The sequence below is a fragment of the Oryctolagus cuniculus genome, chromosome 10, assembly GCF_964237555.1.
Source record: "Oryctolagus cuniculus chromosome 10, mOryCun1.1, whole genome shotgun sequence".
NCBI lineage: Eukaryota > Metazoa > Chordata > Mammalia > Lagomorpha > Leporidae > Oryctolagus > Oryctolagus cuniculus.
In genome coordinates, this window is record NC_091441.1 from 34996620 (window position 1) to 35010998 (window position 14379).

Sequence of the window (14379 nt, forward strand, 5' to 3'; positions counted from 1 at the left end):
AAACTAGCAGATCACATAGAGTAGCCAGAATTCAACACCTGTTTTGCATCTGTACTTTCTTTCAACAAAAACAATCTGCTAACAATAATATGCAGTACTGTAATGAAAAAGTAAGAAGCCCAAGGAAGAAGATGTAAAAGAAATGTCCCATTACATTCAAGACCCTCAATGTCCATCACTGCCAAAATTCTAGTGTTGGCTATTAAACATGTACATTTTAAAGGTAATCTCTGGGATCCAAACCAAATTAAGATAAGTTGGGCAAAACTCATAATGCTAGAAGCTAAAACATTAGATAACAATGACTATGTTCATACTGCTTGAATCCTAACAGCTATAGTAGATGTCTAACCTTGGGCAAGTTACTGAGCATATCTGAGTCTCAAGTTTTTCATAACAGAGGTACATAAAATAAATGTAGTTGTGCACAAGACTAATATAACAATAAGGTCATGATTGGGAAGTAGAGTGTGACATACAGTTTCCTCTATGTGAGAATAATTACCATTAATATGCAAAACAGTTGAAAAAGGAGAGTCTGGAGTTAAGAATACTTTTAAAGGAGTTTAAAGGATCCCTCAACTGCTGGGGGTTGATTAGCATTTATAAAAGTCTTTCAAATCCCAGAGAGAAGGAGAACATGATTCATGCTGCTATTCCTACTTCATAGAACGGCTACTTAGACACAAAGAGTTCTCTTGGCCAAGCTCTCAAGCAAGTTAGAGTTGATATTTGCCTTTGCCTGCTTCCAAATTACAACCATTATATAATACACTGACCTGTACTGTGAACCCATTATTTAAAATGCCACTAAAATGTCATTACTAAATAATCTTTCCAGCTCTGAAATCTAAGGAGTGTGGAACAGATAAGAAAAACAATCAGAAAGGATTGATAAATGTTAAGCCAAAAGTGGAGACTTCAGGTTTGAGGATTTTGGTGGTATTTTCCCTTGTAAGGATAATTCATTTTAACTAGGATTATTCTGTGAATTTTGCTTCCCCAAAAAAGTATTAAGTTAAAAAAAAAACTATAGCAATAGCTTGGCTGTATTTATTTCTCTTATTATCCTTAGAAAAATACTCAGTTCAAAATATGATGAGCTTATGGTGGCTTGCTATCAAATCCAGTTTTATCCACTGATAATAGTTTCTTCTGTTTTAAAATAGAAGAGAGATTTTTGGTAATCATGGTTACACAGTATAAATATTGAGGCCACATGCTGTCCCCTGCTGTCACTCAGGAGTTCATTTGTTCACAGCTCACCTACTTTGCAGCATCTGATTGCCTCAATTACCAGCAAACAGTAACTCCCTGAACAGGGATGTTCTTCCATTAACTTCTGAAGGAAGTAACTTGCTAAAAAGCTCCTCCTGGTCTATCAATCATAATGAGACAGATCTCTTTTCAAAGGCATTCCTGCAGTGAGTTCTCATTCAAGTGCCAAAGCACACCTCTAATTGCCAAGTTAATTTTTACCCTGAAAAGTCCAAGGATTAAGTTTGATTTCCCAGATCCTACTAAAATACAAAAGTCCAGAATGTTTCATGAATTGTAGAGAGACTCCCAGATGAGGGATAGCAAACAATACATTTGGACCCTCAAACAAGTTAGAGGAGAATCTGGAAAAAAAATCAATGGCTATCACAGGGGTAGGGATTGGAGTATTGATTACAAGGAAAGTGGCTGATATAAGTAGAATTGGCCTTGTCCCCCCAAGGATGGGGAGGAGATAAGTGATAAACTACCCAGGGTAGAATAAGGCAAAGTCAGACAAACAGGCTACAGGCTTGCTGTGGATAATTCCTAAAGTTTTCTCATTTCATTGAGGAGAGGAAGCAAGACACCGGTGATTTAAGTCACACCTGCTGGGGAAGGGAGGCATACTGAGTAAGCAGGATCTGGAGAAGCACTTGCAAAACAGAATAGAAGGTCCTCCCAAGGAGGATGGCCACAAGCTCAGGCCTAAGAAGTAGACAAGTGACCTACACTGAACCCTACCTTTATTTAGACCTGTCTCCCCTAACTCTGACTGTTACTCAAGTCAAACTCATAGCTAAGCATCAGAGCCCACCATCAGAGAAAAGGCTTTTGGAGCCGGTGCTGTGGTGCAGCAGACTAAAGCCCTGGCCTGAAGCGTCAGCATCCCACATGGGCGCCGGTTCTAGTCCCAGCTGCTCCTCTTCCAATCCAGCTCTCTGCTATGACCTGGGAAAGCAGTAGAGGATGGCCCAGGTCCGTGGGCCCCTGCATCCTTGTGGGAGACCTGGAGGAAGCTCCTGGCTCCTGGCTTCGGATCGGCGCAGCTCCAGCCATTGCAGCCATTTGGGGAGTGAACCATCAGATGGAAGACCTTTCTCTCTGTCTCTACCTCTCTCTCTGTAACTATGTCTTTCAAATAAATAAAATAAATCTTTAAAAAAAAGAAAGAAAAAAGACTCTTTCATATTCCTTAACAGCACCCCAGTCCATGTAACCAATTCCTGTCTTCCGCTTTCTACCTCAGCACTGCCTGTAGTTTCCTGACTAACCAGATGTTTCATGGCTCTGCATCTTGTCTCCCCAACTCTACCACCCTGTCCTATCTTTTCCCACTTTCCTTCTGGACAAATATCTACTGACTTCTACACCTCATTTCAGACATTATTTCCAGAAATCCTTTACTGACATTCTCACACCCCTGCACAATGGGGTTGGACAAAATGTATGTACTCTGTTCATCCTTGTCGCTCTCATATTAGTTTCATTGTGTGTCACTCCTTTGAAAGCAGAGGCTCTTGGAGGGCAAGAGGGACTTCATTATCATCTCATATCTCTTAGGTACTGACATGGAATGATCTTTACCTGTACCACCACGAATGGCACTAGGGTGGTAGCCAGGGAAGCATTTGTTTCATACACAGTGGATCGGAACTGAGGTAGTCTCAAAAGGCACATTCCTGTAGAGCTCTTTATTGTAGCCTTTAATCAAGGGGCTCCTGAGAAAATCACATGATTTTTTCCAATTAAAGATTAAAGTCTAAACTCACTTTCAGTCTTTATGGAAGCAAAAGTATAAACTCTATAGATTATGTGCACTTTGTGGGCCATCAGTGGTTATAAAATCGACTTTCTGGTCTAGAGTTGATACCAGTGCTAGTAACATTGCGGTTCCTTATAGTTATTCTTTTGTCCCAAACATTTGTTTAATCTTTTCTTTGAAGCCTGGATTTAGTTATATTTTTCAGCCCCTTTGTTCTCTAGACTCAGAGAATCAAAAATAGCTGAAACTGGAGTTGTAAACATAAAAAAAATTTAATAAAAAGATGAGATTGTACATTCAAATTAGAATAACAGAAGTGTCACCTAAAAAACACCCCAAAACTTTAAGAGCCATTTTGAGAAAAAAGACCAAAATCTAATATGCAGTGATGAGGAATATGAAAATCTGAAATGAAAAGTCCATAGAGACATTTGTTTTAAGTCAAGGCCCCTCAAAGGGACAGAATCCAACAACACAATTAGTAAACATCTTATCTTCTTTGATATAAGCCCAAATGGACTGGATCATTGGCTTAAAAAGGAAACATATAACACACACACACATACACACACACACACAGTTACACATATTTACACACACTTCTCCAGCAAACAAATGGGCTACAAAATACAACTCAACCCAGGCTTCAGATGAGATTAGATTAGGTTAACCAGTATGTTGGACATAAGAACAACCACACAAAATCATGGCTCTTGTATAGGTATCAATTCTAGACCAGAAATTTGGTTTTGCAACCACTCACAGTTCACAGAGTACATATAATCCATACAGCTTGTGCTTGCTTTCACGCCCATGAAGACTGGATATAACGACCATCCACTATTCACACCTGACTCAAGCACTCTTCAAGGCACTCAATGAAGAAGGTGTCATTGCCCAAAATTCACAGACAGCAAAAGTAAGACACAGTGGGACAGTTACATTCCCAAGGTTATACAGCTGGTTAAGTGGCCAGTAAGATTAGAATCAAATACTTTCTATTACAGATATCATAGGTTTCCATGGGGTGTGTGTTGCCTTCTGAGTGAAAGCCTAGACACTGCATTGGAAAAAAATGGCCACAGACAGGAGCAAAGACAATCCTTAAAAAACTCTCATGAGAGAAGACAGCTGTGCCTCCACCTACCTTACACAGGATTCTTATAGGGTCCTGTAACTTCTCAGTTACCCAGATATTTTGTGGATGCCTGATCAGTTGAAATCCACAGAGTTCTCCTCCCAGCAGCCCACACAGTGCTATGCATTTTTTCCTTATGGTAATTTGTAAAAAATATTTAACAAGGCAGAAAGATAAAATACAGTCTTTTTTTAATCTATAGCAGGACAGTTATAGGGTGTGTAAATTAAAATCTGTTGAAAATTTTAAGTATAAATACTGAGGTTCTGAAAGCCTCTCTCTCCTTGTCCGAATAAGTACTAATCAACATAATTTAATGATGCACATATGTTGTCTGCCTATTCTTCTGCTTGCCCCTCTATCAGTCTGCAATGGTAAAAATCTGGGCTGGGAGTGGGGCGATCTTATTCAGGTCCTGAGTGGGACTCTGGGCAAGTGAATTCTATTTTAGGCTCTTCAATAAGAAGAGGGAAGGGGCCAAAGAAGGGTGCTGATTTCTACTGCTTCTTCTCTCTTCACCAGTGTATCATTTCTTCCTTATCCTGGCTAACCCATAGCACCAGTGAGAGAAATACATAAAATGATGCATTGGAAAATGCCACAAATAATGCACAGCATAGAAGTACTATAATATTATTTAAATCTGCAACCTGCTAGTCCATTTTAGAAGTTCCCATAGCATTGCATACTCAGCCACACACTCTCTTGTCCCCAATAATTATATTAGATGTTGATGATGGGAAAAAATTGAAAGAAGAAAGCATGAAATGAAAGAGAGAGGGCAGGTATGGAAGATCTCAGTGACTTGAGTCCTATGCCAATGCTTCAGGAATTATAATTGGGCTTCTAGCTCCAATGCTGTTGACCCCTGATCTTGTTGGATTTGTGAAGAAACTTCAATACAACTATAAAAATGTTACATATTACTTTTACAACACATTCTGTGTCCATCCCACACTCAGGTATTGTGCCCATTGGAGATGACAGTTAAGTCATTTCACCATGTGTGCCCTCATTTAATTTAATCATCAGGATGAGCAGGATTTTTGCCTGATAATTGGTGCTGGCTTTACACCAGGTTGAGCTCCATTATGCTTCATGCCTCAGCACCAGCCCCAAGAATTTTTACATATAGCGACAGTTTTGGATACAACTGTGAATTGAGAGGAGCGAGGCTGTCTTCAGTGAAATGACCTTCTTTTCCTTGTTTCTCTCTAATCAACAAGCTGCTACTGTGTTGTGACTGGAAGGGTCTCTCATTCACCCACATGTTCTTTTGTAAAGAAGATCCTCAAAAATATGCAAGTGCTTAGATCAAAGAAATCAATAGGTAAGGGCATATTTTCAGTGATTAAATGAGTGACAATTTTTTGGAATTTTATTTTTTATTTTATATACTTGAAAGGCAGAGTGACAGAAAGAGAGAGACAGAGAGAGAGAGAGAGAGAAACTTTCCATCTGCTGATTCATTTCTCAAATGCCCACAAAAGCTGGGGATGGGCTCACGCAAAGACAGGTACCTGAAACTCTACCCAGGTTTCTCATCAGGTGGATATTAGCAGGAAACTGGATTGGAAATGGAGGAGCCAGGACTCAAACTCCAGCACTTCCATAAAGGCATTCCAAGCAGTGGCTCAACTATTAGGCAAAAATGGGTACCTTGAAGGAGAACTTCTGTAGGGATCTTGGGTTTCCTAGTGCCCTTTGGATAGTTCTTGATCAACAGTTATTTTCTTTTTTATCATTATTCCCAGTCATTTCCAGTGGTGTCATGAGTCAGGCATAGTTCTAGGGATTGCTGCCCTTGGGAACCTGGGTTCTAACTAGAGGTTTAAGAGCAGCATAGAGCTCTGAGCTTCATGTTTTACCATATGCATCCATTCTTTTCCTCCTTAGGTGCTAAAATGATCATGTGAAGCAGAATTTCAGTTTGTGAGATTAATTTCTCAAATTAAATTACTTGTTTAAGTTTATAAAACTGGTAAGTAATGGGAAAAGTTTAAATTCAGACTGAGACACCAAGGCACATATTTTTTCCAATATATTGCAGGCCATTATATGTTTACCAAGGAAATCTTGCCACTATACAATTTACTGTTAATTGTGCTTTCATTGATTCACAGTACTCAACTTCCCCAACAAGAAGCTTGTGAACTGCTTAAAAGAATGACGCAGTCTTGTCCTTTCATTCTATGCTTTCACATATTGAAAACATATGGAGATATATCATATGGGAGACACTGACATGAAGGCAAAAATCCCATGCAAAGATAGGCATGAAAAGGATTGTAACAGGAGTGTAATCATTGCAGAATGTGTGCATAACAGATACAGGAGCAAAGTAAAATAACTGCAAGTCAATTTGAAAAAAACAATGGTCAGATGTAGTTTTAACTGCTTGGAAGGACAGAAAACACATGAATTGATGAGACGAGGGAATGTGACTCCTAGAACACAAAATGGAAAGAGGAGGTGGATGTAGGGACTCCATGGTCACTAGCATCCCAGAAACACAGTATTGTCAAGGCCAAGGGGGTTGGATTTAGCTTAATGCCAGAACCAAAGAATATTCAAGACATTATAACTAAAGTAAAACATTACAAACAGACCATATTTCTTGGTAAACTTTACTATTAATCTATTAAGGGGACTTACAGAGCATCTCCTAACTATACATGATGTGTTCTTGCACCACACAGAATGTTACCATGAAGAACAAATGGTATCAGATGCCACCATGCTGTGGTATTCCATTTTACAAAATGATATGTTGTTATTAGATGGTAAGGGATATTGATTTCTCAATGTTTCCTGTTTGCTCAATTGCTTTGGTTACAGCAACAACCTATATATGTTAAATACACTGAGGAGACAGAGGTTTATCTGGATTCTCAATAATGTGGGAGTCACCATTTGCCCTGGATAATGATCAAGTCTCTGGACAGGCACCTTGACTCATTCTCTTACAAACAGGCTGGTCTTTTTTGTTTGCTTGTTTGTTTTCTTGCTCAAACATTAAAAATGTTATAGACACCTCACACCAGCTGAGATGAACCATGTTTAGCATGGAATGGTAGGGAATTGAGTCAAACAAAATGGAGTCCCTGTTTTACCAGCTATCATCTGATTACACTGGAGGTCACACCACCACATTGGTCTTGTTGGTGAAGGGAGAGGATAAAAAAAACGGATCCAAAGATTTTCTTGAGTGTTAAAATTGCACTATCCATTAGTGCTTGAATGGACATTAAAATGAATAAAATACATATTCTTAAAAATAAATATGTAGGCCGGCGCCTCGGCTCACTAGGCTAATCCTCCGCCTAGCGGCGCCGGCACACCGGGTTCTAGTCCCGGTCAAGGCACCGGATTCTGTCCCGGTTGCCCCTCTTCCAGGCCAGCTCTCTGCTGTGGCCCGGGAGTGCAGTGGAGGATGGCCCAGGTGCTTGGGTCCTGCACCCCATGGGAGACCAGGAAAAGCACCTGGCTCCTGGCTCCTGCCATCGGATCGGCACGGTGCGCCGGCCACAGCGCGCCGACCACGGCAGCCATTGGAGGGTGAACCAACGGCAAAGGAAGACCTTTCTCTCTGTCTCTCTCTCTCTCACTGTCCACTCTGCCTGTCAAAAAATAAATAAATAAATAAATAAATATGTAAATTTTTTAGATCTTTTAAATTTTTTTTGAAAGGCAGAATTACAGAGAAGCAGAGTCAAAGACAGAGAGAGAGAGGTCTTCCATCTGCTGGTTCACTCCCCAAATGGCTGCAACAGCCAGAGCAGTGCTGATCCAAAGCCAGGAGCCTGAAGCTTCTTCCAAGTCTCCAATGCGTGTGAAAGGGCCCAAGGAATTAGGCCATCTTCCACTTCTTTCCCAGGCCATAGCAAAGAGCTGGATCAGAACTAGAGCATCTGGGACTTGAACAAGCTCCCATATGGAATGCCAGCACTGCAGGCAGTGGCTTTACCTGCTATGCCACAGCGCCGGACCCAAATATGTATTTTCTTAATGCCTGGTATGTGTCAGGCATTGTTGCAAACCCTAGGAATACCATAGTTAATACAAAGATTTTGCCCTCCTGGAGCTTAACATCTAATGTGTAGAGGTAGACAGTAAAAGTATATAACCCAGTAGACATACAAGTGTATCAAGTCAGATTGTGGTAAATTCGGTAAGGAGAAATTAAGCAGGATAGATGGATAAGTGTGGGATTGTACAAAGACCCAAATTAATAAAATCAGAGATTAAAAATGAAATATAAAAATGGAATTAAAAAGAATACAACAGAAATAAAAAGAATCGTTGAGAATTACTATAAACAGCTGTATACCCCTGCACCCATGAGGGAGGCCCAGAAGAAGCTCCTGACTCCTGGCTTCGGATTGGCTCAGCTCCAGCCATTGTGGCCAACTGGGGGGTAACCAGCAGATGGAAATCCTCTGTGTTTCTCTTCCTCTCCTTCTCTCTGTGTGTAATTCTTTTAAATAAATGAATAAATCTTAAAAAAAAAAAGAAAAAGAAAAAGAGGGGTCAGCGCTGTGGCACAGCGGGTTAACACTCTGGCCTGAAGCATTGGCATCCCATATGGGTGCCAGTTCGAGGCCTGCTGCTCCTATTCCAATCCAGCTCTCTGCTGTGGCCTGGGAAAGCAGTAGAAGATGCCCCAGGTCCTTGGACCCCTGCACCCATGTGGGAGAGCCGGAGGAAACTCCTGGCTCCTGGCTTTGGATTGGCGCAGCTCAGGCTGTTGTGGCCAGTTTGGGAGTGAACCAGCAGATGGAAGACTTCTCTCTCTCTATGTAACTCTGAATTTCAAATAAATAAACAAATCTTTCAAAAAAAGAAAAAGAAAAAAGAAACTTAGGCAGTTATATTTGGGAAGAAACTAAAAGCAAAATCAGCTCCTTGGGAGTGAGAAAGGTCCTGTACCCAATTGTCTGTAGTGGAGAAAGCTTTTTTAATTACAGCCACAAAATCACCTCACAAATACTTAATAGCTTAATAAGATTTTTAATGAGTCTCTTTGAAAATGAGAAGCCCCACTATATTAAATGGGGACATAAAATGTTATGCAGCTGTGCTGTGGTTTCAAGCAAACTACAAACATATCCCATTCAGTACCCTGGGATATCAATGCCAACTTTAGGTGATATAGGATCTGGGTTATATTTGTCTTTAATAGTCCTAGGAAACACTCAAACACTTCCAGGTAAGCCCTGCAAGCAAGGAGACAGGGTAGCTGACCTCAGGAGGAATCCTGAGAAATACAGTCTCATGTTGATAGCTCTGCAACTTACCTCACAATACACTGATAGCCTTCTCCTCTGAATTCCTGTATTTCTTATATCATTAGACAAGTTTTTTTTTTTGTTTTTTTTTTGTTTTGTTTTTTTTTTTTTGGACAGGCAGAGTTAGACAGTGAGAGAGAGACAGAGAGAAAGGTCTTCATTTTCTGTTGGTTCACCCCCCAAATGGCCGCTGCAGCCAGTGCGCTGCACCGACCTGGAGTCAGGAGCCAGGTGCTTCCTCCCGGTTCATTAGACAATTTTTAAAACATATCTCCTTTGAATCTACCAGTCACTGATTTTGACAACAACATACACAGAAGAAGACTTTATCTTTGTTCTTGGGATGTTTGTACTCTACAAGTACCTAATAGTAATCACTGGCAAGGCAATAGAGGGTCATGTATCATGAGATTTGCAAATGAAATGCTGTAGAAATTTATAAACAGGTGGAAGAATTTCTACTGTAAGTAATCAAGAATGTCATTAAAGGTGGTAAATTTTTTTATGACTTCTGAAATAATTCTTTGGAAAAATGAGAACTCAGGGACAGGCATTTGGCTTAGAAATTAAGATGCCACCTAAAATAAATGCACCCCACGTTGGAATAACTGGATTAGAAACCCAGCTCTGACTCCTGACTCCAGCGTCCTACTAATACGGACCTACTAATACGGACCTTAGGAGGCAGAACTGGTGGCTCAAGTAACTAACTGGGTTCTTGCCGCCCATGTGAAAGACCTGTATTGAGTTTCTGGCTTCCAGCTTTAGCCTCCAACCAGCCCTGACCATTATAGGCATTTGGGGGAGTGAACCAGTACATGGTAGTTCTCTCTCTTTCTCTTGCTCTCACTCTCCCTCTTTCTCCCAATCAAATAAACTTTTAAGGAAAATAAAAATGAGAAACACTGTGGAGTTAAGATGTTGCCTTGTTGGAAGAACTGTGAGACATCTAATATGATCAGATAAGCAACTTGACTACAAACACCGTAAGCAGTAGAGGCTAGAAATGATGGTGGGAATCAGATAATGTGGACCCTCAAATAAAAAGTGTTATACATATGGTGTTCAGACTTCATAACTGAGTAGCCTTTGAAGGCTTTTGAACAAAAGTTACAAAATAACTAACATTATGGCAACATAGATATTTTAGGATATTGACAGACTTGAGAAGCTAAGTAGAAGCAACAGGAATGCCACAGAGAGAGATGTAAAACAATTCTGATCTTAACCAGCCAATCTAACAAAACATTAATTGCTTGCTGATTGATCCATACAAAATAGTCTGGATACAGGGACTGTTTCTTAACTTATCATTTAACCTCCACTTGTAGCATAGGACTGGCCACAAAACAGATCTCTACAGATAACTTTTGATTGGCTAACATAAAAAGTACCCATCTCCTGCTTAGCCTTGTCAATGGACATTAAACAAGAGCATTTCTTGGGTCCAACCCTGTCAAATAAAATGGGTTGGCATCAGAGCCATATGTGTTCACATTAAGGATCACAGCAAGAAAATATGCTCCAAGTAAACTCCAAATAATTGGCACATGAGCCTAAAAATCTGCTTCAACAACTACTATCCTGCTTTCTTCTCCATGAGGAAGCAGAGTGCCAGGATCCCTTGTAGCACAGAAGATTTCTAAATTAAATTTCAGAGCCACCAACAGTGTTCTACTGAGGATCATGGTCACATGATGCCACCGTTTTCAAATAAGAAGTGGTTACAGTGATGTAACAACAGTGTATTTTAGTCTGTTGTTGTACTGCTTGAAGAAATGTGTCATCATACTAAGATTTCTCGCAGTGCCAGCATTCTACAGAACTCTTCATGGAAAATTCAGGTTCATTCACAGGACACACAGAACAAGCTGAGAAAATTAGGGCGGGTGTTTCAGTCCCACCTAGGGACAACTCCACAATGCTAAGTTAATTATTATATGTATGTAGACAGATGAGATAATATTTCTAAAAAACTTTTAGAGTCTACACTGCAGGTACAGTTTGGAGGGAGGAAGAATTCATCTCCAAATGGTTAAAAAAAAACCCACAATGTTTGACAATGCGACTTTATTCTGAGTTTTCAGGGGAATATGCAACAATCAGACTTCATATTCATTCTCTTTGGACCTTCACAACTATCTCAAAATAAGACTTCTGGATCCATTTTATAGATGCTGCTTGACAAGATAAAACAAAAACATTGCTAAAGATTTTGCTAAAAAAAAAAACCCTGTGGAACACTGGGTTACGTTGACTCAAATTTTACAGATTTTAAAGAAAAAACAAAAATTGGTAGAGGTATGAGAAATGAGTGACAGTATAAATTGATACAGCTTTTTGGAAAGAAATTTAATATTATTTATCAAAATTATGTATGGCCACATTCTTTCAGCCTGAAACTGTGCTTCTAGGAATCTATTATATCAAACTAACTATACATGAACACAAAGACACAAGTGTGAAAATATCCATTACACCATGGTTTGCAACATAGGGGAAAAAATGGTGACAAGCTCAGTGGTTAAATCAGAGTTACCCAGGTGTTCTGTGGTGTAGTAGGCTAAGTCTCTGCCTGCAGTGCTGTCATCCCATATGGGTGCTCGTTCATGTCTTAGCTGCTTCTCTTCCAACCCAACTCTCTGCCTATGGCCTGGGAAAACAGTAGAGGACGGCCCAAGTGCTTGGGTCCCTCACCCATGTGGGAGACCTGGAGGAAGTTCCTGGTTCCTGGCTTTGGATTGGCCCAACTCTGGTTGTTGTGGCCATTTGGGGAGTGAACCATCAGATGGAAGACCCTTCTCTCTGTCTTTCCCTCTCTCCATTTGTAGCTCTACCTCTCAAATAAATAAAAAATGATATATTTATTAAAAATCTTTTAAAAACTCATATTTTTAAAATCTAGATACCTACGTGTAGCTAGAAACTTTTTACAAGAGTACCTATTATATATGCTAACATATAAATTTAACGATTAAAATATAATAAAGTTGAAAACACTAAGCCAGAATCCAAACTCTGGGCTTAAATCCAATTCTCATTCCATGGTGGTATAAGATCCCAATATCAGCCAGCATCAGGGCATAGTGGTTTAAGCCACCACCGACAATGTTGACATCCACATAGGCACTTGTTCAGGTCCCAGCTGCTTCAATTCTGATCCAGCTCCCTGCTAATGCATCTGGCAATGAACTGCAGAGCCCCTGAACCTACATGGCAGAAGCTCCTGGCTCCTGGCTTTGGCCTGGCCTACCCCCAGACATTGCAGCCATTTGGGAAGTGAGCCAGCAGATAGAAGATCTGTTTCTTGCTCTCCTTCTCCCCCTCTCTGTGTCTCTCCCTCTCTCACTGTAATTCTGCCTTTCAGATAAATAAATAAATCTGAAAAAAAAGAAAGAGAGAACCAAGTATCAAACAGGTGAATTTTCTCAGAATCTGTAGATCACAGAAAGCACAGTCTAAGGGTTTTCTGGAGTAAATGTGCTACAAACTCAAATGCAGCAGTGTGTTTATAATAGTTTTTCTTGGGGCAGGCATTGTGGCATAGTAGGTTAAGCCTCTGGCTGTGATGCCAGCATCCCATAAAAAAACCAGTTCTATTCTCATCTGCTCCACTTCTGATCCAGCTACCTGATATTGCACCTGGGAAAGCAACAGAAGATGGCCCAAGTGCTTGGGCTCCTGCACCAATTTGGGAGACCCAAAAAAAGCTTTGGGTTTCTGTGTGTGTGTCCTCCATTCTGCACCTCTGCCTTTCAAATAAACAAAAAAAATTAAAGATAATTGCTTTCTCTTGGAGATATGGCAGTGTTCTTTTCAGCTAAATAATATTTGGCAAAGGACAAATAAATTGAACATTGGGAGGTGACACTTAAGAACAATGATTTTCACTGATCTAGTAGTTACTCTGGTCTTTACATTCTTATGTCATCTCTTCTATGAAGTCTAATCATTATCTCAGATAGTCACTTATTTAATCTAATAGTTATGTCAAACATGAGATGAATAAGATACTGTGCTTTGTTATTTGTTCAAGAGGTAAGAGAACATGGACATTTAATCAGACATATTTTGAGAGAACAAATAAAGAAATACATGGTTCTTTTCCTGAACTTTACTTTATGACTTCAACTATTTTCAACTATTATTGATACTATATACCTTGAGGAAAGTTGTTATAGGAAGAGAAAAGGGTATTGGGATCAGAAGCTGGAGATACTATGTGAACTTAATTTCCAATTATGTGACTTAAAATAGCTATCTAACTTCTCTAAAACTCAACTTCATTATTATTCATTATGAGTAAGCATGTCCTGCCTCATATTTATTGTTAAGGAGGCCAGTCAATATAATATACATGAAAACACTGCATAAACTATAAAGGATTATACCAAAATATGAATTATTCTTAATAACGTTTTTGGCTGCGGTTTAGAAGGACTTATGCACAACCCCTCAAGTTCTGTATGCCTCTACTTTTTTTACCCAGGAAACATTTTAAGGGTGCCCTACTGCTTCTAAGATGCAGTTGATGTGGGCTTTTCTCCTTAGATACAGTAATTTGAATATTTCCAGATCCCTCTGTTAACAGGAATCTCCACAGTGTGACTACATTGGAAGGACCATCCATGCAGCTAACTGGGAACAAACTCCCTTCCTCAACTTTGTTATGGAGTCTAGAGGCAACAACTTCAAGTTCAAGTGTAAAGCTTTGTGAAACAAGAAAGTGGTTCTTTTTTTGACTGCTGTCAAATATTGATGTGAAATGCTTTTGAATTCCTCAGTGTGAGCCTACAAGATGTATTCCCTGTAATTTTACTTCCATGGTTTATGGGAATTATGAAGGAAATGGACGTTGTGACCAAATATCAATGGGAAATGAAATTCGACAAACCTAAAAAAAAAAAAAAAAGATTGTTTTGCGCACATTA